This window comes from Loxodonta africana, unplaced genomic scaffold (genome assembly GCF_030014295.1).
Source record: "Loxodonta africana isolate mLoxAfr1 unplaced genomic scaffold, mLoxAfr1.hap2 scaffold_152, whole genome shotgun sequence".
Taxonomy (NCBI): domain Eukaryota; kingdom Metazoa; phylum Chordata; class Mammalia; order Proboscidea; family Elephantidae; genus Loxodonta; species Loxodonta africana.
The window spans coordinates 230849-252587 of NW_026974903.1; the positions used below are offsets into that span (position 1 = coordinate 230849).

General features: G+C 43.9%; 1 long non-coding RNA gene across 4 annotated transcripts in view; it reads right to left on the bottom strand.

Annotated features, from left to right (window-relative positions):
* LOC135229206 (uncharacterized) overlaps window positions 1-21739 on the bottom strand; it is a 195623-nt gene that overhangs the window by 57808 nt on the left and 116076 nt on the right. For 3 of the 4 annotated variants that reach the window (XR_010319988.1, XR_010319987.1, XR_010319986.1), the window contains exons 1-2: window positions 3873-3977; window positions 2430-2633 (exon numbers count right to left, since the gene is read on the bottom strand). The exons of the other annotated variant lie outside the window; for it this stretch is intronic. This is a non-coding gene — a long non-coding RNA (uncharacterized LOC135229206). Of the gene's footprint in view, window positions 1-2429; window positions 2634-3872; window positions 3978-21739 lie in introns of those variants that run through there. 4 annotated transcript variants of the gene reach the window in all.

A 21739-nucleotide genomic window follows, 5' to 3' on the forward strand; every position in this document is an offset into this window, starting at 1 on the left:
CATCTAACCCTCTAACCCTAATACCCTAACTCTAAACCCTAAAACCTACACCCTAACCCCAGCTCCCAGCCCTAACCCTCACTCTAAGCCTTAAACCCTAAACCCTAAGGCCTAAACCCTAGGCTCTAAGCCCTAAACCCTAAGTCCTAAAACCCTAAACTCTAAGCCCTAAGCCCTAAACCTAACCCTCTAACCCTAAACTCTAAAACCTTACCCCAAACCCATCCCAAACCCCTAAACCTGAACCCCTAAACCCTAGCCCTAACCAATAACCCTAAACCTCTAAACTATACCCCTAACCCTCTAACCCTAACCCTCTAACCCTAACCACAACACCAACCCCAACCTCTGAACCCAAAAACCCTAACCCCCAACCCTAAGCCTCTGAACCCTAAGCCTAAACCCTCTAACCCTAAACCCTAACCTTCACCCCCTCACACCCTCACCTTCTCACTCCCTCACTCTATAATCTTCTCAACCTCTAACCCCCTCACCCTCTAACCCCTCACCCTGACTCCCTCAATCTCTAACCCCCAAACTCTAAACCCCAACCCTCTAACACCCACCCTCTAACCCCAACCCTCTAACCCCAAACCACAAATCCCAAACAAACCCAACCCCAAGCCTAAACCTAAATCCCTAAAACCTAACCGAAACCCTAATGACTAAACCACAAAACCCTAAACCCCCAAAACCCTAAACCCCAAACTGCAACCCCTAACACCTAACCTGTAACTCCAAACTCTAACCTCAAACCCTAAACCTAACACCTAACCCCAACCCAAAAACCCTAACCAAAAAACCCAACCCTAAACTCTAACCCCCAAACCCCAACCCCTAACCCCAAACCCTAAGGACTTTAACTCTAACAACCCTAACCCTAACATCCCTAAGCCCAAACCCTAACCCTTTTTGTTAGCAGCCATAGCACTTAACCACTAGCCACCAGGGTTTCCATGAGCAGTCACAGGAATAGACATATGCACACCCGTGTTCACTGCAACATTATTCACAGTAGCAAAAAGATGGAAACAACCTAAGTGCTCATCCACAGAGGAACGGATAAACAAACTACGGTACATACACACAGTGGAACACTACACGACAATAAAGACCAATGATGAATCTCCGAAACATCTCACACCATGGATGAATCTGGAGCGCATCATACTAAGTCAATCACAAAACGACATATACAGTAAGTGACCACTATCATGAAAACATTTACGCACAGAAACAATCTTTGATGTTCACCAGGGAGACGAAGAGTGGGTAGAGAAAAGTCAACTAAACAATAACCAAAAAAACCAAACCCACTGCCGTCGAGTTGATTCCAGCTCATAGAGACCCTATAGGACAGATTAGAACTGCCCCATAGAGTTTCCAAGGAGCACCTGGTGGATTTGAACTGCAGGCCTTTGGTTAGCACCGGTGGCTCTTAACCACTACGCCATCAGGGTTTCCAACCAAACGACAGATATGTGGTAACTCTGGTGAAGGAAGAGACGGTACACAAGACTGGGAATCAACCTCAGCCTCACTCTAACCCTAACCCTAAACCACTTGTGCCCGAGCCTAGTAACCCCAGCCCTAACCCCAACCCCCAACCACCTAAAACCTATACCCCTAAACCTGACTCCCAAACCTCTAACCCCCAAACCTGGACCCCTAACACCAAACCCTAACCCCTAACCCTAATCCTCCAACCCTTCTGCATCTATGGGCCTCTCGACTCTCCGTCTATTTTCTCCCTCCAAATCGTACTAACACTCAGTGGAATTTTGAAGTTTGAGCTGTGCTTTGCTTCTTGTTGTCTCCACCGGGCCCATCAAGGCACTGCATCATTTCTTTGCTCTGCTTCACTATTCAGTTCCAAAACCATGGCTTAGAATCACCTGACACTGAACTTCAGCGATTTGGCGCAAGGCCGCGAGAGGGCGCGCGCACCGCCGGTTCTGTTCTGCCCACCAGGCCCTCCGTGCATGGGAACCTCCTGGACCTAAGCCGGCACCAACCTGGGTACCGCTCCAGTGGCGATAGCAGAAGCTTTTCTTCCCGAGGGACCCAACGCCCCAGGGCGCTCTCTCAATACTCCCATTAATGCTGTTATTATCCTAACCCACTCCTTCTGTGAGACCTAGTGGGTCCTCGACCAGGCCCAGCCTTCACGACCCGCACCCCCCTGCCGTGGTCATGTACAGGAACCTGCAGGGCCGCACCCTCCCCGCCCAAGCTCTGCCCCTCCACACCCTGATGCCCTGCAGGCCTCTACTAGGTCCCCGTCCAGAGGAGAGTTGTCGCCCTGCACGGGGTGGGGGGACACGAGTGAACATCCGGAAACCACCCCCCAAGCACGAAGCCGACTGCCCGTATTGAGACCATGTGAGCAGGGCTGCCCCTCCTACTGGAGCCTGCAGGGCATCACTCACGTTTGTCAGCTTCTCACTGTCCTCTGGGCTCGGGGTCCCAGAGCAGCCAATCCCCCCAGGGCGGGGGGGGGCAGTCCGTCCGCAGGGGCTGGAAGATCGGGTTGGCGCCCATGGCCGGAGCGCTTAAAACCCTTATAAACCCTCATAAACGGCCAGCTCCAGACCTTCAAATGTCAGCCCGAGAGACACCTAATCTCCTCCAACCTAAAAAAAAAAAAAAAAAACACGTTGCCTTCGAGTCAATTCTGACTCATAGCGACCCTATAGGACAGAGTAGAACTGCCCCACAGAGTTTCCAAGGAGTGCCTGGTGGATTCAAATGGCCAATCTTTTGGCTAGCAGCCTTAGCACTTAACCACTACGCCACCAGGGTAACCCACTGAACCCACTGCCACCAGGGTAGAGGCTCCAAATCCCGCCAGTGTGAGGAACCCTCAAATCCCCTCAGCACCAGAGACCGCATCCACAGCGACTGGTACACAGCGCCACACAAATGTTTAAGTTAACAAACGACCTGGTTGCTCAGGACCCCTTCCTGCTACCCCCACCCCCGCCACCCAGAGGGGGAGCGGGACCCGGCATCCACACTGTTAACAGACACTGAATCGCTGCTGCTTCCACAAGGAGTAGGATCCCCACGCTGCTCCACAGATTCCCAGGACCCCTTCCTTTCCCGGTGGGGCCGGGGCCCCGCCGACGCCCCAGCCCCGAGAGTAGACCAGCCGGGCGCGGGCGAGGGCGCGGGGTGCCTCAGCCTCCCAGGCACAGCGCCCAAAACAATAAGGGGCAGCATGGCCTTGGGCGGGGGATCCCTCTCTCCCCTGTCCCTGGCACCCTACGGAGTCTGGTGGGGGTGGGAGGACGAATGGGGGCGAGTGCCCCGCCCTCAGTCTGGAATCTCACCACCCCTGGGCGAACTCTGGGCCTTGGTTTCCCCTCTGGCAGAGGGAGCAGGTGGGGGGCGGGGGGGCAGGCGCCCATCCCCCAGCTTGGCCCGCAAACCCGCCCCGGGCAGAGTAGGGACCTGGGCGCAGCCCTGGACACAGCCTTTCTCCCCAAGCCCTTCAAGCCCCCAGGCCCGAGGGCACTCCGCAGCTGGATCCCGCGGCTGGACCCCCACCCCCGCCCCCCGCAAATCCATGGGGATGCAAATTTGCAGACCAGCTGAGTCTCCCGGGCCAGAGGCTCCCTCTCGGAGCCCCTAGAGTGGCTGCGTCCGCCCGCCCCCGAGCCGCATCCGCTCCTGGGGATCACTCGGGACGGGGTACCCTGGAAGGGTCGATGCCAGCTGCTAACCCAACGTCCGGACTCTCCAACCTCTGGAGCCCACGGGATGCTGGGACTGGGAACCGCCCTCCTGGCGCCTTCCCTCCACACCTTCGAGGGGCCAGGCTTGTTCAGTCTGGGAGCTGGTCCCTCCACCCAGCTGCCGGAGTTTCATACCTTTCAGAAAACACGGCACGGAAAGCAGCACGAACAGCATCCTCTCTAAGGCGCGCCATCCGCCCGGGCCCCTCACCACCCGTCCCAGGGCTTCCGGGAGTAACTGGCTGGACGGCTAGGAACATGGCTGCCGGCCCCGCCCAGCGGCCCGGGTGTGGGGCGGGCGTGGGGGGGTTGGGCCTCCAGAGGGGAGGGTGGGGTCTAGAAGCAAGGACAACGCCAAGGTGTGCGGGGTGAGGAGACGGGAGACGTCAGGAGAGGGCCCTCTCGCGTGCAGAGTTAAGTATTGGAGGTGCAACGGTTAAGTGCTTGGCTAACTGAAAGGTGGGCCGTTGGAACCCACCAGCTCAAGGGTTGAAAAGATCTGGAGATGGGCTCCCATAAAGATTCTAACCAAACAAAATCCAAACCAGTTGCTGTTGAATCAATTCCGACTCATAGTGACCCTATAGGGCAGAGCAGAACTGCCCCATAGGGTTTCTAAGACTGTAAGTCTTTACAGAAGCAGACTGCCATGTCTTTCTGCAAAGAAGCAACTGGTGGATTCGAACTGTCCACCCTTTGGTTAGCAGCCGAGCTCTTAACCACGGTGCCACCAGGGCTGCGCCATAAAGACTGCAACCTAGGAAACCTTGTGAGGCAGTTCTAAGCTGTCGTACAGGGTTGATATGAGTCAGAATCTCTTGATGGCACACAACCATGATTGTACTAAGAAAAATTCCTCCAAGCAGCTGTCTACATGACCCCTGAAGCACGCAGGCATGCACGCTATCAAAGCAGTGCGGCCAAAGACAGGAAATTGGAAAAGAGACATTATAGAGTGGACAGTGAAAAGTGATTTCTGAGGGGCATGCAGCTCAAGCAGAGGAGGTAGCATACAACTAAATGCCCTTCTCCTTCTATTGTTCAATGGTCTTGAGAAAAAATGTGTCCCAGGAATTAACTGTAGCCCAGGAGAACTTGAAGACAGCAAATACAGAGGACCAGTCAGGATGCTTCTGCAGTGGTCAGGGTGAGGAGTGATGGTGGTAGTGCAGGTGGGAACAGTGGGCAGGCTTGAGGTGTACTTTGGAGCTTGAGCTGCCAAGAATTGCTGGTGGATCAGACGTATGGGATGAGGGGAATGGAGAATCAAAGGTGACTTCTAGAATTCAGGCTACCATGAGCGCATGGTCACCAGAGCTATTCTCTACCATGTGGAAAACCATGGAGGAACAAACTTGAGAAAATGACCAAAAGATTTTTTCTGGACATGCTAGATTTGGATGTCTGAGGTCATCCAAGTGTGGAGAACAGTTCCCAGCTGTGGATACCACTCTGAGGTAGAGTAGTTTTCTGGGTTCTAAGAATTTGGAGATCATCAGCCTATAGCTGATTTGAAAGCCACTGGTGGTGCGATGATTATGCATTTGGGTGCTACCAAAAGGTCTGCAGTTTGAATCTACCAGTCGCTCCTTGGAAACCCTGTGGGGAAGCTCTACTCTGTCCTATAGGGTCCCTATGAGTCAGAATCCACTCGATAGCGACTTTGTTTTGTTTTGTTTTGTTTTAATACTAAGCTCAGAAAAGTTGTGTGTCAGGGTTGTATTTTTTCACAATACTTATTCAAGCAGTTCGAATCTACCAGCCACTCCTTGGAAGCCCTATGGGTCAATTCTACTCTGTCCTTTAGGGTCGCTATGAGATATAATCGACTCAACAGCAATGAACTTAGTCTTAGAGGAGCCCTTTGTCTGTCAAAGCTGAGAGTTTTACTTCATACTTTTTAAAACTGCCATGTCTCATGTTACGTGGCTACCCTTACAGGAGCATTTTTGGTGCTAACTTGACTTGTTCTTGGTGAAGGGCTCTGTATTCATTTTCTAGGGCTGCCATAGTAAATTACCAAAAACTCAGTGTCTTTAAAAAAACGTATAATCCATACAGTCCAAGAAGCTGGATTATATGAAGAAGAAGGGGCCTCAGGATTAGAGGAAGACTCATTAACAGCCTAGACATGCAGATGACACAACCTTGCTTACTGAAAATGAAGAAGACTTGAAGCGCTTGCTGATGAGGATCAAAGACTTCAGCCTTCAGTATGGATTACACTTCAACATAAAGAAAACAAAAATCCTCACAACTGGAACAATAAACAGAGAAAATACTGAAGTCATCAAGGATTTCATTTTACTTGGATCCACAATCAACACCCATGGAAGCAGCCGTCAAGAAATCAAACGACATATTTTATTGGACAAATCTGCTACAAAAGACCTCTTTAAAGTGTTAAAAATTGAAGATGTCACTTTGAGGACTAAGGTGTGCCTGAACCAAGCCATGATATTTTCAATCGCCTCATATGCAGCTAAAGCTGGACAATGAATAAGGAAGACAAAAGAATTGAAACTTGAATTATGTTGTTGGTGAAGAATAATGAATATACCATGGACTGCTAGAAGAATGAACACACCTGTCTTGGAAGAAGTACAGCCAGAATGCTCCTTAGAAAGGTGGGTGGCAAGACTTGGTCTCACGTCCTCTGGACATATTATCAGGAGGAATCGGTCCCTGGAAAAAGACATCGTGCTTGGTAAAGTAGACGGTCAGTGAAAAAGACAAAGATCCTCAATGAGACAGATTGAGACGGTGGCTGCAACAGTGGGCTCAAACATCGCAGTGAGAAAGGCCGAGGGCTGGGCACTGTTTCGTTCTGTTGTACACAGGGCCGCTATGAGTTGGAACTGACCCAACAGCACCTAACAACAACATCATAAACTCACTGGATCTCCTGGGGATAGAATGTCATATTCACTGTAGAAAAATAGAGTTTCTTTGTTTGTTTGTTTACCATATTTACTAATACTATGATTTACATTTGATAACTTCCACATTCTGTTGGATCGCTTTTCTTTGGAATGGACGCAAACGTGCGTCTCCTGCAGTCTGTTGGCCAGGTAGCTAGCTTCCAAATTTCTTTGCATAGTGGAGTGAGCATCTACAGTGCTGCATCTGTTTGTTGAACCAACTCAGTGGGTATTCTGTCAGCTCCTGGAGCCTTGTTTTTCGCCAGTGCCTTCAGTGTAGCTTGGACTTCTTGCTTCACTACTACCAGTTCTTGATCATATGCCACCTCATGAAACGACTGAAAATTGACCATTTCTTTTGGTACTGTGACTCTGTGTATTCTTTCCATCTTTTGTGTGTGTGCTTTAAGTGAAACTTTACAAATCAAGTCAGTCTCTCATACAAAAATTAGTATACAGCTTGCTATGTACTCCTAGTTCCTCTCCCACCAATGAGAAAGCACACTCCTCTCAACCCTGTATTCCCCGTGTCCAGTCAGCCACTTTCTGTCCCCCTCTGCCTTCTCATCTCCCCTCCAAACGGGAGCTGCCCACATAGTCTCATGTGTCCACTTGAGACCAGAAGGTCACTCCTCACCACTATTTTTTCTATCCTATAATCCAGTCCAATCCCTGTCTGAAGAGTTGGCTTTGGGAATAGTTCCAGTCTTGGGCCAACAGAAGGTCTGGAGACCATGACCTCCAGGGTTCCTCTAGTCTCAGTCAGATCATTAAGTCTAATTTTTTTACGGGACTTTGAGGTCTGCATCTCACTGCTCTCGTGCTCTGTCAGGGATACTCTGTTTCGTTCCCTGTCGGGGCAGTCTTCGGTTGTAGATGGGCAGCATCTAGTTCTTCCAGTCTCAGGCTGATGTAGTCTTGGATTTACGTGGCCATTTCTGTCTTTTGGACTCATAATTACCTTGTATCTTTGGTGTTCTTCATTCTCCTTTGCTCCAGGTGGGTTGAGACCAATTGATGCATCTTAGATGGCCGCTTGATAGTGTTTTTAAGACTGCAGACGCCACTCACCAAAGTGGGATGCAGAATGTTTTCTTAATAGATTTTATTATGTCAATTGACCTAGATGTCCTCTGAAAACATGGTCCCCCAACTGCTGCCCCTGCTACTCTGGCCTTTGGAGCATTTGGTTTATTCAGGAAACTGCTTTTGATTTAGTCCAGTTATGCTGACCTCTCCTTTATTGTATGTTGTCTTTCCCTTCACCTAAAATAGTTCTTGTCTACTATCTAATTTGCGAATATCCTTCTCCCTCCCTTTCTCCCCAACCTCATAACCATCAAAGAATATTTTCTTCTCTGTTTAAACTATTTCTTGAGTTCTTATAATAGTGGTCTCATACAATATTTGTCCTTTTGCAACTGACTAATTTCACTCAGCATAATGCCCTCCAGATTCCTCCAAACTATGAAATATTTCACGGGGAGGGGGGGAGGGAGGGAGGGAGAGGGTTTTTTTTACTGATTAATTAGTAGGTAAGAACTGCTTTAGGTGAAGGGAATGACAACACTCAATACATGCAAGGTCAGCTCAATTGGACTGGACCAAAAGCAAAGAAGTTTCTGGGATAAAATGACTGCTTCAAAGGTCAGCGGGGCAAGGGCGGGGGCTTGGGGACCATGGTTTAAGGGGACTTCTAAGTCAATAGGCAAAATAATTCTATTATGAAAAAATTCTGCATCCCACTTTGAAATGTGGTGTCTGGGGACTTAAATGCTAACAAGCGGCCATCTAAGGTGCATCAATTGCTCTCAACCCACCTGGAGCAAAGGAGAATGAAGAACACCAAGGTCACACGACAACTAAGAGCCCAAGAGACAGAAAGGGCCACATGAACTAGAGACCTACATCATCCTGAGACCAGAAGAATTAGTTGGTGCCCGGCCACAATAGATGACTGCCCTGACAGGGAGCACAACAGAGAACCCCTGAGGGAGCAGGAGATCAGTGGGATGCAGACCCCAAATTCGCATAAAAAGACCATACTTAATGGTGTGACTGAGACTAGAGGAATCCTGGCGGCCATGGTCCCCAGACCTTCTGTTGGCACAGGACAGGAACCATCCCTGAAGACAACTCATCAGACATGAAAGGAACTGGACAGTGGGGGGGAGAGAGATGCTGATGAAGAGTGAGCTAATTATATCAGGTGGACACTTGAGATTGTGTTGGCATCTCATGTCTGGAGGGGAGATGGGAGGATAGAGAGAGTGGGAAGCTGGCAAAATTGTCACGAAAGGAGAGACTGGAAGGACTGACTCATTAGGGGGAGAGCAAGTGGGAGTACGGAGTAAGATGTATGTAAACTTATATGTGACAGACTGACTTGATTTGTAAACGTTCACTTGAAGCTCAATAAAAGTTAATAAATATATATATATTAATGGTCACCTAATGGTATTAAAAATATGATATTCAAGTCAGCTATTATAGAGACATCTTTGGTTTAGGGTCTGTAAAAACCAATATGCCTATTGTTCATAGGAGACACCTGTGATATCTCACTGGTTTCTAGTCATGTTTGTAGAGCAAGTCAAAGTTTCACCCAAGCTTCTGTCAGTATTAATTATATAAAATACATATGGATTGGGATGGGTGTATATCATCACCATTATCATCAGCAAAAGCACTTTTTTTGCATTATCACTAAATCAGTTAAAATTTGTGTGAACTGGGTTAAAAAAAAAACCTGAGTTCAAACTTGTATAATAATTACAGGTGCATGAACCCCTTCTAGAATAAATAAACAATTGACCTAATTAGACAACATCTGGTTTAATTCATGCTCCAGAAATAATCACGACAAATGGGATTACTGTTATTGGTGAAATGGTTAGGTTATATCCTTAGAACTGGGCTTGAACTCTATCCTAGTTGATTGACAATCCACAAGTTTCATTGACTTAAAATGTGGGGATATTTCTCATTTATAATACCCCTTGGGTGTGAGTCAAGTGCAAATCTGCTCTGTATTATCATCTTTTCTAATTTCATTTGTGGTTAGCAGCTCTTATGTTAGCCACTATCATGGCAAATGCATAGGAATATGCCTGGAACCAGGTAAATGGCACTTAATTCTTCTGTTTGAATGTGGAATCTTTCACTTCACTCATATTCCATTTGCCCAGCAAGTCATATGGCAAATCCTGACGTGAAAGAGATGAGAAATACCCCGCTACTCAGGATGCACCAAGGATAACCCTCTCCCTTGTTTCTAGGTATAGTGAATTAATCATATATTTCATATACCATTAGGTCTGTATTTGGCTTCCATATCATGTTCCTATATTAGTCATGGAATCGACTCGAAGGCACTGGGTTGGGATATTAGTCAGAATTTTACTACAATAATGATGCATAAAAGACAACCACAAAATCTTAGTGACACATAATAAAAAGTATTTCATGCAACTCTACAGATCAGCTAGGTTTTGAGTTCAGGTTGTTTCCATGCATCTCTTAATTTCCTTGGACAAGTTGAAGGGGCAGCAGACACTTGAGGCATGTTCATCTCATGGTAGAACTTCAAGCTTTCAGAGGAGAAGTCTCTTACAGACTAGGCTGGGAAACACCACACTCACACTCATATCCACATTCCGTTAACCAAGTAACATGGCCAAGACTAGTGTCAGTGGGTCAGGAAATATACTCCTCCCATGGAGACAGTGTAGGTCTATGTGTGTGGGGGCAAGCACAGGAATAATGTCAATATTTGGTGACTAATAATAATAATTTTTTTTTTTTAATAATCTAATCTACACAAGTTGCATTCACTCATCCAAGAAATACTTTCTGGACACAAATATTTTTTTCAGATACCAAAGCAGGATGTCAAAGTATATGCATTCTAGTTGTTGTTAGCTGCCATCAAGTTGGTTCCGAGTTATGGTGACTTTATGCATCATAAAATGAAAGATTGCCATGTCCTGTAACATCTTCATGATCTTTGGTATTTTGGGTCCATTGTTGCAGCTATTGGGTTAATCCGTCTCACTGAGGGTTTCCCCCATTTTGGTTGGCTCTCTACTTTACCAAACATGGTACCTTTTTCTAGCAATTGGTTTTTCCTGATGACATGTTCAAAGTAAGCAATTTGAAGTCTCACCATCTGTCATGGATTGAATTGTGTCCCCCCCCCAAAATATCTGTCAACTTGCCTAGGTCATGATTACCTTGTGTGATTCTATGATTGCCTATCATTTTACGATCTGATGTGGTTTCGCTAAGTGTTGTACACCCTATCACTATGATGTAATAAGATGGATTAGCAGAAGTTATGTTGATGAAATGTATAAGATCAGGTAGTGTCTTAAGTGAATCTCTTTTGAGATACAAAAGAGCAAAGTGAGAAGAGAGACATGGGGGCCTCATACCACCGAGAAAGGAGTGCTGAAGCAGAGCATGTCCTTTGGGTCTGAGATTCCTGCACTGAGATGCTCCCAGACCAAGGGAAGATTGATGACAAGGGCATTCCTCCAGAGCAGACAGAGAAAGCCTTCCCCTGGAGCTGACGACTGAATTTGGACTTGTAGCCTACTAGACAGTGAGAGAATAAATTTTTCTTTGTTAAAGCCATCCTCCTGTGGTATTTCTGATATAGCAGCATTAGATGACTAAGACACCATCCTAATTTCTAAGGTACATTTTGGTTGTATTTCTTCTAAGACTGAATGAGTAAACATTCATTCTATTGGGAGTCTATGGTATATTCAACATTCTTCATCAATGCTGGAGTTTGCATGCATCGATTCTTTTTCTAGTAGTAGATAGACAGAAATAGATACACATAATTACATATATATAGTAAGATGGTGCCTTGCTATCTGAAGAAAAATTTAAAAAGTAGGGTAAAAAGACAAGATAGTAACTGGTTCAGGGATGAAGTCTCTCTATCATTTCTAGAAGCAGACTGCTCAAAGTAAATGAACTGGCTAAAGCCCTAAAATAGAAGAAACCTCAGCAAAATATAGCTGTAATACAATGAAAGAGCCCAGTGATGTAATAGGAATTGAGGAGCATACAATAATGGAGGCCAGGTGGAGTTGGGCCTTGAGTTTAATTTTAAAAGCTTTCCATTCAACTCAGGTTTTTGTAAAATTGAATAGAACCTTAATAAAATCTAACATACTTTAAATGGATTATTCCATGTGCTTTATGGTACAAAGATGGGCACAGTAAGACCATTTAGATAGATATTACAAAAGTACAGGTGAGTAAGTATGATGACTTGAACCATCAACTATGGAAAATAGCAAAAGTAGCAAAATCCTGAAGACAATGAGGAAATGCTGAATAATGCATTCTTTGAGAGAACAGTGGAGTCAGGGATGCTACTAAAGCTTTGGTTGAATAAAGGCATCATTTATTGATAGGATGAAGATTGAGCAGGAAAATATCTTGGAGAGCCTAATCAACCTTTAAACTTCAAATAAGTCAATTTTGAATACTTAATATATATCCTAATGGAGATATTAACTTGGAAGTTGATATTCAACCATGGATTTCAGGGAAGAGATTCTATTTGGAGATATGAATTTGGTAGTTGTAAGCATAGAGATAGAAATTAAACAATGACATAAACTAGATTTAGTCAAATGAGAAGTCTGTTTATTTAAGTAAGGACACAGCACTGTTCATTTATTACAAAATGTCAGGTATCTGGTAGGGGCTGTTACTTATTTTTTAGTACTACTCTAGCTACTATTGGGCCTTTACATACCTACATAAGTTTTAGAATTAGTTTGTCATTTTCTTTACAAATTTTGTTGTGATTTTTATTAGATTTGCATAGAATATATAAACAGTATTGGTGGAATTTAGTCTTCTTAACCATTAACTTTCTATATCTCGAGAATTATTGAGATCTACCTTCATGTCAATATTTTAATTTTATCCATGAAATCCTTGAGTGGATATGTGTGTTCACGAGTGTAGGAGTGTGTGCATGCATGTGTGCGTTCATATACACGCGTGTAAGTCTGTTCACAGATATACATTAGCAAAATATAATCAATAAAATACAAAAAAAATACTGAATAGAAAATACCTAAACTAGAAAGCTACTGAACTAGTAAAATCCAAAGCAAATCACTGTCGTATAATTTTTATGTTACTTTTATCAAAATATCAAGAAACTTGCAATTCTTATACTTTGTAATATATTTCAGACACAGGACATAGTGAGGGTAAGGCATTTCCAGGGGCAATCTCTAAGTTCAGCCTTTCCCTATCCCAAATTTCAAGACGAATAGATGTTGATGAGTCAGCAGAAATGTCCCCCCTCTTGTCTGGCTTTCATATTTGTGGCGCCTAAAAGCATTCTGTACCTTGTCTGCTGCACCCTTGGACTTGGACCCTGGCGCACGTGCCCTCCTCTGCCCCCCTTTTGCGATGCTTCTGTTTAGACAATGGAGAATATAAAATAGAACAAAACCATGTGATTAATAATAATCATACAAATTCTAGTTGCATGACCAAGGACAAGTTACTTAACCTCTCTGAGCCTCAACTTTGTCATCTGTACAATGGCAGTAATAACAGTAACAGATTCAATAGAAGTAATAGGTCTTGACGTTGTGAGGATTAACTAGTTGCCATCCAACTGATTTCATCTCATGGCAAGCCCATGTGTGTCAGAGCAGAACTGTACTCTGTAGGGCTTTCAATTGCTGTGACCTTTTGGAGGTAGATCACTAGGTCTTTCTTCTGAGGTGCCTCTGGGCAGATTGAAACCACAAATATTTTTGGTTAACAGCAAAGAGCTTAATAATTCGTGCAACTAGGGACTCCCTGTGAAAGTTAAGTGACTTATTATAAACAAAATGTGTAGAACACTGCTTGGTATATTGTAGTTGCTACTTAATTGTTATCAATATATCATGAATATTTATGGCATTATCACTGAAACATTTGATAACAAAGAGAACAAAAATATAAAGTTGGACAAGTCTCACTTATGCATATTATTTAATACCATAAATAAAATCCCAGAAAATGTGTGCTATCAGTAGATAAAAAGATACTGTATTTTAAACATATATTTGTAATTACAAAATTCCTAAGATGGTCCTACAATAGGACCAGTACAATCATCCATTCATTAAAAAATATTAAGTAAGTGCATATTGTTTGTCAACTGCTGTTTCAGGTCCCATAGAAATGGAAGTAAACCATCAGACAAATTCTCTGCCCAGCAGAAACTTACATTCCAATGTAGAAATACACAAAAAATGCATATACAAATAGAGATACAGTAAAACTCAAAGTAATGCTAATGCTTACAAAATGAGCAAGGCATTGAAGTAGAATGTTAATTTATAGGTTAAATTAGTTGGTCAGCAAAGTCCTTTCTTAAGAGTGATATCTGAGCAGAGATCTGAATGAAAGGGGAGAGACAACCAACAGGAAAATATGCAAAAAAAAAAAAAAAAAATACTAGGAGAGAGAACCAACCCCAGTCCAAAGGCCTGGAGGCAATGAAACAAAATAAGGAGGATGCACAGCAGAAATCAAGGGAGAGAGGGGTGCTCTGTAGTGAGGTGAGAGATATGTCCAAAAGATTATCATGGCAGCCTAAAGGACTTGGATTTATTTAAAATCTTTGAAAAGATTTGATCAGAGAGACATGTCACCTGAGTAATGTTTTAAGAACTTCTCCCTGGTTGTTGTCTGATTAGACTCTAGAGGGAAAAATTGAAAGTTGGGAGAGCAGTTAGGAGGCCCTTTCAGTGTCTGAGCAAGCTGTAATGGCAGCCAGGCCCAGGGTGTTGGCAAGGGAGTAATTTAGAAGTGGGCAGATATGGAATCTATTCTGAAGATACAACCAACAGAAAGTGTTGTATATAAGATGTTAGAGAAAGAGAGAAGTCAATGAATACTCCAAATTAGAGAAAAACCCCGACATCACATCAGTGGAGGAGAAACATTTTTGGTAAAAAATAATACAAATTCCCATAGAACACTAAATACAAACATACTAATTTTTTTTAATAGTCTAGAAGAGGCAGAAAAAAATCTGTAATATGATAAAATGCATACATATTTTAAATGGAAAATAAAACACTGTTAATGTTTTCCATCAATGTTAGAATCAAACATTAAGGATCCAATACTCAACATTTTTCTTGGAAATCGTAGATCTGGATATCAACACTGGAACCAAAAAATCTTACCTTTGAAAAGCTAGCAAAAACGAATGGTATTTACGTATGATATAATCATCCTGAAACACTATTAGATTCAACTGAAAAATCATATAAACTAAAAAGAATGCTCAGAAAGTATAATTGGCACCCCATTAATATAGATAAAGTATAACCCTGAAGAGTTATAAATTTTATTTTCTTATAAAATAAAAAATGCAACAAAATTTAAATTATCAATTTATATTTAGGAAATGTATTTGGTGATATTTATATAAAACATTTTTGCCTTGAATGCCACTTAAACCAAATGAAACCCATTGTTATTGAGTTGATTCCAACTTACAGCAACCCTCTAAGAGAGATGTAACTGCTCAGTAGGACATTCTTGCTCTACTTCTTCCAAGACAGATTTTTTTCTCCTTTTGGCAGTCAACGGTACATTAAATATTCTTCACTAAAACCATTATTCAAAGGCACCAACTCTTCTCTGGTCTTCCTTACTCCTTGTCTAGCTTTCACACACGTATAAGGCAGTTGAAAACACCATGGCTTGGATCAGGCACTCCGTAGTCCTTAAAGTGACATCTTTGCTTTTTAACACTTTAAGGAAGTCTTTTGCAGCAGATTTGCCTAAAGTAACACGTCATTTGATTTCTTGAATGCTGCTTTGATTGTCTCTCCAAGTAAAATGAAATCCTTGACAAGTTCAATATTTTCTCCTTTTATCATGACGTTTCTTACTGATCTGGTTGTGAGGATTTCTGTTTTCTTTATGTTGAGGTGTAGTCTATAATGAAGGCTGTGGTTTTTGATCTTTATCACTAAGTGCTTCAAGTCCTCTTCACTTTCAGTAAGCATGGTCTTGTCATCTGCATATCACAGATTGTTAATGAGTCTTCCTCTAATCCTGATGCCAAATTCTTCTATACAGTCTGGCTTCTCAGGTTACTTGGTCAACGTACAGATTGAATAAGTATGGTGAAAATAAAGAAAACAAAAATCATCAAAACTGAACCAATAAGCAGCAACATGATAAACAGAGAAAAGACTGAAGTTGTAGAGGATTTCATTTTGCTTGGATCCACAATCAACATCCAGGAAAGCAGCTGTCAAAAAAATCAAATGTCTTATTGTATTGGGCAGATTGGCTGCAAAAGAGTTCTTTAAAGTGTTCAAAAGCAAAGATGACACTCTGAGGTCTAAGGTGGGCCTGACCCAAGCCATGGTATTTTCCATCGCCTTATATGCATTTTTTTTTTTACATGCATGCAAAAGCTGGGACAATAAATAAGGAAGGCTGAAGAAGTACTGACACCTTCGAATTATGGTGTTGGCAAAAAAATATTGAATATACCATGGGCTACCAGAAGTAGAAACAAATCTGTTTTGGAAGAAGTATGACCACAGTGCTCCTTAGAAGCGAGGATGATGAGGCTCTGTCTCACGTACTTTGGACATGTTATCAGGAGGAACCAGTCCCTGGACAAAGACATCGTGCTTGATAAAGTAGAAGCTCAGCAAAAAAGAGGAAGTTCCTCAATGAGATGGATTAACACAGTGACTGCAACAGTGGTCTCCAACATGGTGACAACTGTGAGGATGGTGCAGGACTGGGCAGTGTTTCCATCTGTGGTCCATAAGGTCAGTATGAGCTGGAACTGATTAGATCCACCTAACAAGAACAACACAACAGCAACAATGTACGGCAATTTCACATGGGTTTCACCACGTCTTTGATGTGGTGGTTGACAGGTGAAATGGTGCACTGTAGATTAGTGGGAAGGCACAACTGGACCCATGCATAACCTTGCTTATTGGGTCACAGGCTGTGACAGTAATAATTCCTGCTTAGGAGAATTTGAAAGCTGTTCATTGTGGATGTGTGAGGGACTCCGAAATACTTGCAGAAATTTCCAAGTGGGTGGGGTGCTCTAGTGTGAGCATCAGGAGGAATGGACCTAATGTGTGCTTTACATTCTCTGCAGATTATGACACAATCAAACATTCCCTTTTCACTGTCTTGCAAATTGTAAGAGAACAGGGGGAATTTTTAGGCAGGACGCTTTCAAAACACATGACAAGAAAATTTATTGAAACATTAAATTCAAAATAAAATTTTCCTATATTTTTCTTCCTTCTCTATCTTATTTCAAGGAGGTAGTTGGACTCACAGGGTTGAACCTCTGAAGCTTTGAGACCCTGAAGAGCCTGTTGTAAAAGTCTCAGCTCACTGGAGTAATCACACTGCGTGAACTGAAACCCAGGGGAGGAGTGAGAGTCGGATAGCAGAGTCCTAGAAATAGAAAAGGGGTTGGCCCTGCTTCTTGACAGTGCCCTGGGGTAGACGGCAGCACCTCAAAGGATAATGCAGGCACATAGGTACACAAACCCCATCATGGTGTTCGCAGCCCTGCCAAGGTTCTCCTGCTCCAGCTAGGAATGGAAGGAGCAGAGCCAATACTTCTCGAGAGATCACCCACGTAGGCTGGGGCAATGGGTGTTTTGAAGCCTGTCTCCAAACCTTGGTCCTTCATTAGACCCCAGGAATTATTGCATATCTGGATGAGGAGGAAACCTAAAAATAAGTACGGTGAAAATCCACCACCCCGTCCCCCCCCCCGCCCCCCAATTTTGTAAGCAGGCTGCTCTGAGCTGGAATTCAGTTTATTTAAAGAAATATCATGCTTTTTTTCACACAGGATTTTATGCAGATTCACACTTATGATTCATATTATTCATTTATCCATTAAGTCAACAAAGATCTACTGTATACTGACTACATGTCAGACCCTATGCCATGTACTCTTGATGATAAGATAACTCAGAGAAGGTCCCTCACTGCCTGATCAGAGAAAGAGCCAAGTTAACCGTTGTATCAGTTGTGTATTGCTGTGTAACAAATGACCCCAAAATGTAGCACTTAAAAGAACAACCACTTACTAAGCTCAGAGTTATTCTGGTTGTCAATTTGGGGATCTTCCTATCTGGGCCAAGCACAGTGACTCGCAGCAGGCCTTCCTCATGTGTCTACAATTCGCTTCCAGGTCAGCTAGGAGCCATTTCATCTAAAATCAACTCAGTGAAACTGCTGGATCCTCTCTCCAATGGTCTCCCATCATCCAGCAGGCTGGTCTGGGTCCGTTCCCATGGGTTCTCAGGCTTTAAGAGCAACAAAAGGGCAAGTCTGAATGCAAAGTCCTTTCAACTCTCACCTTGTATCCGGTTCACTACTATCCTAATGGCCAAAGCAACCGTAAGGTCAGCCTCAACTGAGGGTGCAGAAAGACTCCTGCTGCTGAGGAAAGGCGCTCCAGAGTCTCACAGAAGGCATGGACACAGAGAGAGGGAGAATGTGTCGACCTTCCTAAAATCATCTGTGGCAAGTAAATGTAATTGTGTTTTATGTGGTGGTAAAGGGTATCTTGAATACAAAGGTGTACAGAGCAAGAAGTGGACAAATTTACCAGGAAAAGGGTCAGGGAAGATCTCAACTAGGAAGTGATGCCTGAACCAAGTTGGGAATATGGTTGGATAGTTAAGGGATGACAAAGGCCCAGAATCCAGGAAACCCCAAGAATTCTCTAGAGGCTTCAGTACAAGGTGAGGGATGGCTTGATGAGAACATTCTGAGGAGACAGAGTGAAGCCACTGGTGCATTTGTCAACAGGCACAGATCGTCTTTTGTTCTGTTTTCCAACCAGTCCTCCCTCCTATACAGTTGGGAGTCACACAAAACGAGCCCCTAGCATCTTCGTGTTAAAATTTCTATTTTCTACCGAGAAGTCAGCACCTCTCTCATCACCTCCCCAACTTTCCTAATTTCTTCCATAATAGATCTCCCCATTTCCAGGATCTTTTTCTAAATGGCATCCAAAACAAAAATAGAGTCTGGAAGAAGCAGAGGTCATGGGCTTTCCCAAGTCAACTCCTAAACCTCCTATTCTGGCTGCATAAAAGTCCTGAGTCTTAGGGCTTTTTGGTGAGGCCATAAGCCTAACCTGTTCCAACAGGGTCAGTTCTCTTCACCACATACTTCACCAGGGAGAGTAGGCCAGGAGATGGGAAGGGGGACAACATCTCCTAGTCAGAGTGAAGAGCCTGTGTGAAGCCTCAGAGGCTAAGGAGACCTGAAAAGGGTGCAGAGTGGATGTTGTATGACCAGGGCTGGAGAGACGATTCAAATTGAGTTAAATGAGAGGATTTGGTGGAAGCAACTGCCTATCACACTATTTTCATTCCCTGTATGCTCTCTCTCCCTCCCAAGGGATGGTAACCTCTTTGAGTGCAGAGAGAAGTTTTAATTTATTTTTAATATATAATCTCCCTCCTCCCAGCCCCCAAGCCCCTACTTCAACAGTTGCCATATTTTCCTTGCTGCCCAGCTTCGCTTCAAACTGGGCCCATAGAACCGAGCAGTGTCAACAATGATGTCACACAAGGGCTATGGAAGTCTTGGTGCTCGCTCAGATGTCAACTGCTCTTTGGAGAGGGTGCCGATCTGAGGTCTCCTGCAGGAGAGTGTCTTTAGATAGCAAATCCAGGAAATTCAGGACTACGTCAGAGTCTCCAAGTCATGAAAGATTCAGATATCATCAGTAACTGGGAGGAGGAATAGAGATCCTTCAGAATACCATTATTTTTGGATGTCTTCACCCAGACAGGATGAATCAGTGATAAACGAAGAAGAGGCCTTTCTCTAAGACTCTAAATAAGGGTGGGAGGAAAAATCTCCCAGATGGGTGAGAGCTAGGGAACTAGGGGATCTGATTTCCACAGAAATCAGGGCTATGACAGGAGAAGATGAAGGATTTGAGGTGAACAGATAGGGTCATAAGGAGGATTGACCTAAGAAAGCATTTCCTGTCATTTGGTAGATAATTCACCAAAGTTTGTAATGTCAATGGGAAATGCAGGAATAAATCAATGATCAAACTTAGGATTCTGAGAAATTTCTGGAATAAGTGCAGAAATAATACTCAATTGTTCTGGCCTTTAAACCTGATGGAAAGGAAGGAAGCCAGTGTACAACTGGGACAGAGAATGTAGGACTGAGGAAAGGGTGGTTAGGGAAAAGTGTACTGCATTATTATATTTTCTAATGAGATGGAATGAACATACTATGTGAAGAACTAAGAAAATTTTCACGAGGTTCTAGGAGTGGGTGGTGTGAAGAAGTACAGGGCCCACATCATTGTCAACCATGCAGCCCCAGCCTGTTAGGGCAGAAGAAGGTCTTTCAGACTCCTTCCCTAGACCCAGGAACTCATCTTCTCCTCCTATGTCTCCTCCCTACCTCTCCCCCAGGGCCTAAATCCCTCACAGCAAAGATAGCTACAGGATAGAATTTTTTACATTCCTACTTGACTTAACCTGAGCTTCATCTAGGATTACTAATTTCCCACTGTATCACAGGCCAGTTTTGTTGCTCTCCCCACTACCATTATCTCTGATGCCCCCTAGCCTATGCTGCCCTCCCCTGGCCATGCTTCCTGCTCCTTCCTGGTTTTCTGACACCCTCTTGACAAGTCCCCCATCCCATCTTCTGTCTGTCCCTGGAGCTTTCACTCCCCTCCCAAACTGCTTCCATTCATTTCTTCGTTAACTCACCAATCCTTCCTTCATATTCAGAAATGTACACAGACCCTTAGGCTGACATTACAGCACACCCAGCCACACTCAGGTGAGGTTCTTGTATGTTGCCCACCTGAGGTTTGTGGCATCAAAACTCTCAGAAATGGACATCTGTTTCTGCCTCACCCTGAAGGAGTGCTTCTCATAGCAGCATGGTAAGGGCCTTCTGTTCAGAAAAGGGCAATTTTAACCTTCTACCCTGGGTTGGTTAAGGATACAAGGAGAAGCTTTATATGCATATAAAATACAAATTTTTCTAAGTATGCTTCCTCCTATAAATACCCTTCCCTTAAAAGAAGGCTGAAAAGAGTTTAAAAAGTGATGACAATTTCTCCTGTTTCACTGTTTACACTCTAAATCTGTTATGAAAATCACTTTCATAGAAAATGTCTCTCAGAGAAGTCATGTGTGATTATGAAAGTTCAGACAAATGAGGTCATTTTCAAGTTCCAAAGGAACAATTTCATTTGGCATGCAACAAATGCCAAAAAAATTAATGTGGAGACCCTCTCTTTGCAATAGAAATTATCAGTGTATTATAGTCCTTTGAAAGACTATAGACTTCTGTTATGAAGTGCTAATATCACAAAAGATTTTCCAGAGGAGACTTGGTCTCCCACAGTGATGTTCCCCAAAGATGGAAGGTCCCCAGGGAAAAAGGAAGAACCCACAGGTCCTGCAGAGGTGGAGGACAGTGATGATGGAGAGGCTCCCAGGGACACCTGAAACCAGGGTCTTGGGTCACAGTTGAGAACTCAGTGCCCAGAGGGTTCATGTAAGTTAACTCTTTATTATCAGAAGTCTCAACCCAAGAGGAAAGTGCCACTCAAGCCAGAATATCGGAAGCAAAAAACGTAAGCTTCAGGTCCAGGAAGACTCCTTAAGAATCAGAGAGATCTTCTTTCTCAGCTTCCTCTGAACAGATATCTCACTCATCAAGCTACTCCAGAGAAGCAATGAGCCAAGTATGTGTATTTCACCCAAGTGTGTACAGTTAAGGGGGTAGCCGTGGTCTGGCAGACCAAAACATCCCATGCCTCCGTAGGCAAGATGCCCCCAGTCTTGAGGCCAAGTTCTCAAAGACAGCCCCATCGGCTCTGCTTCCAGTCTACACAATACCTAAGCCTCGGTCAGCATCCTGGAGTCCTGGCAAGAAGAGCCGGGCACCTTCAGGAGCATCTAGAGGAGCAGAGACAGGGGCTGGAGAGGCTACAGCACCTACTGGTGCTGCTGCAGATGTGGGAGA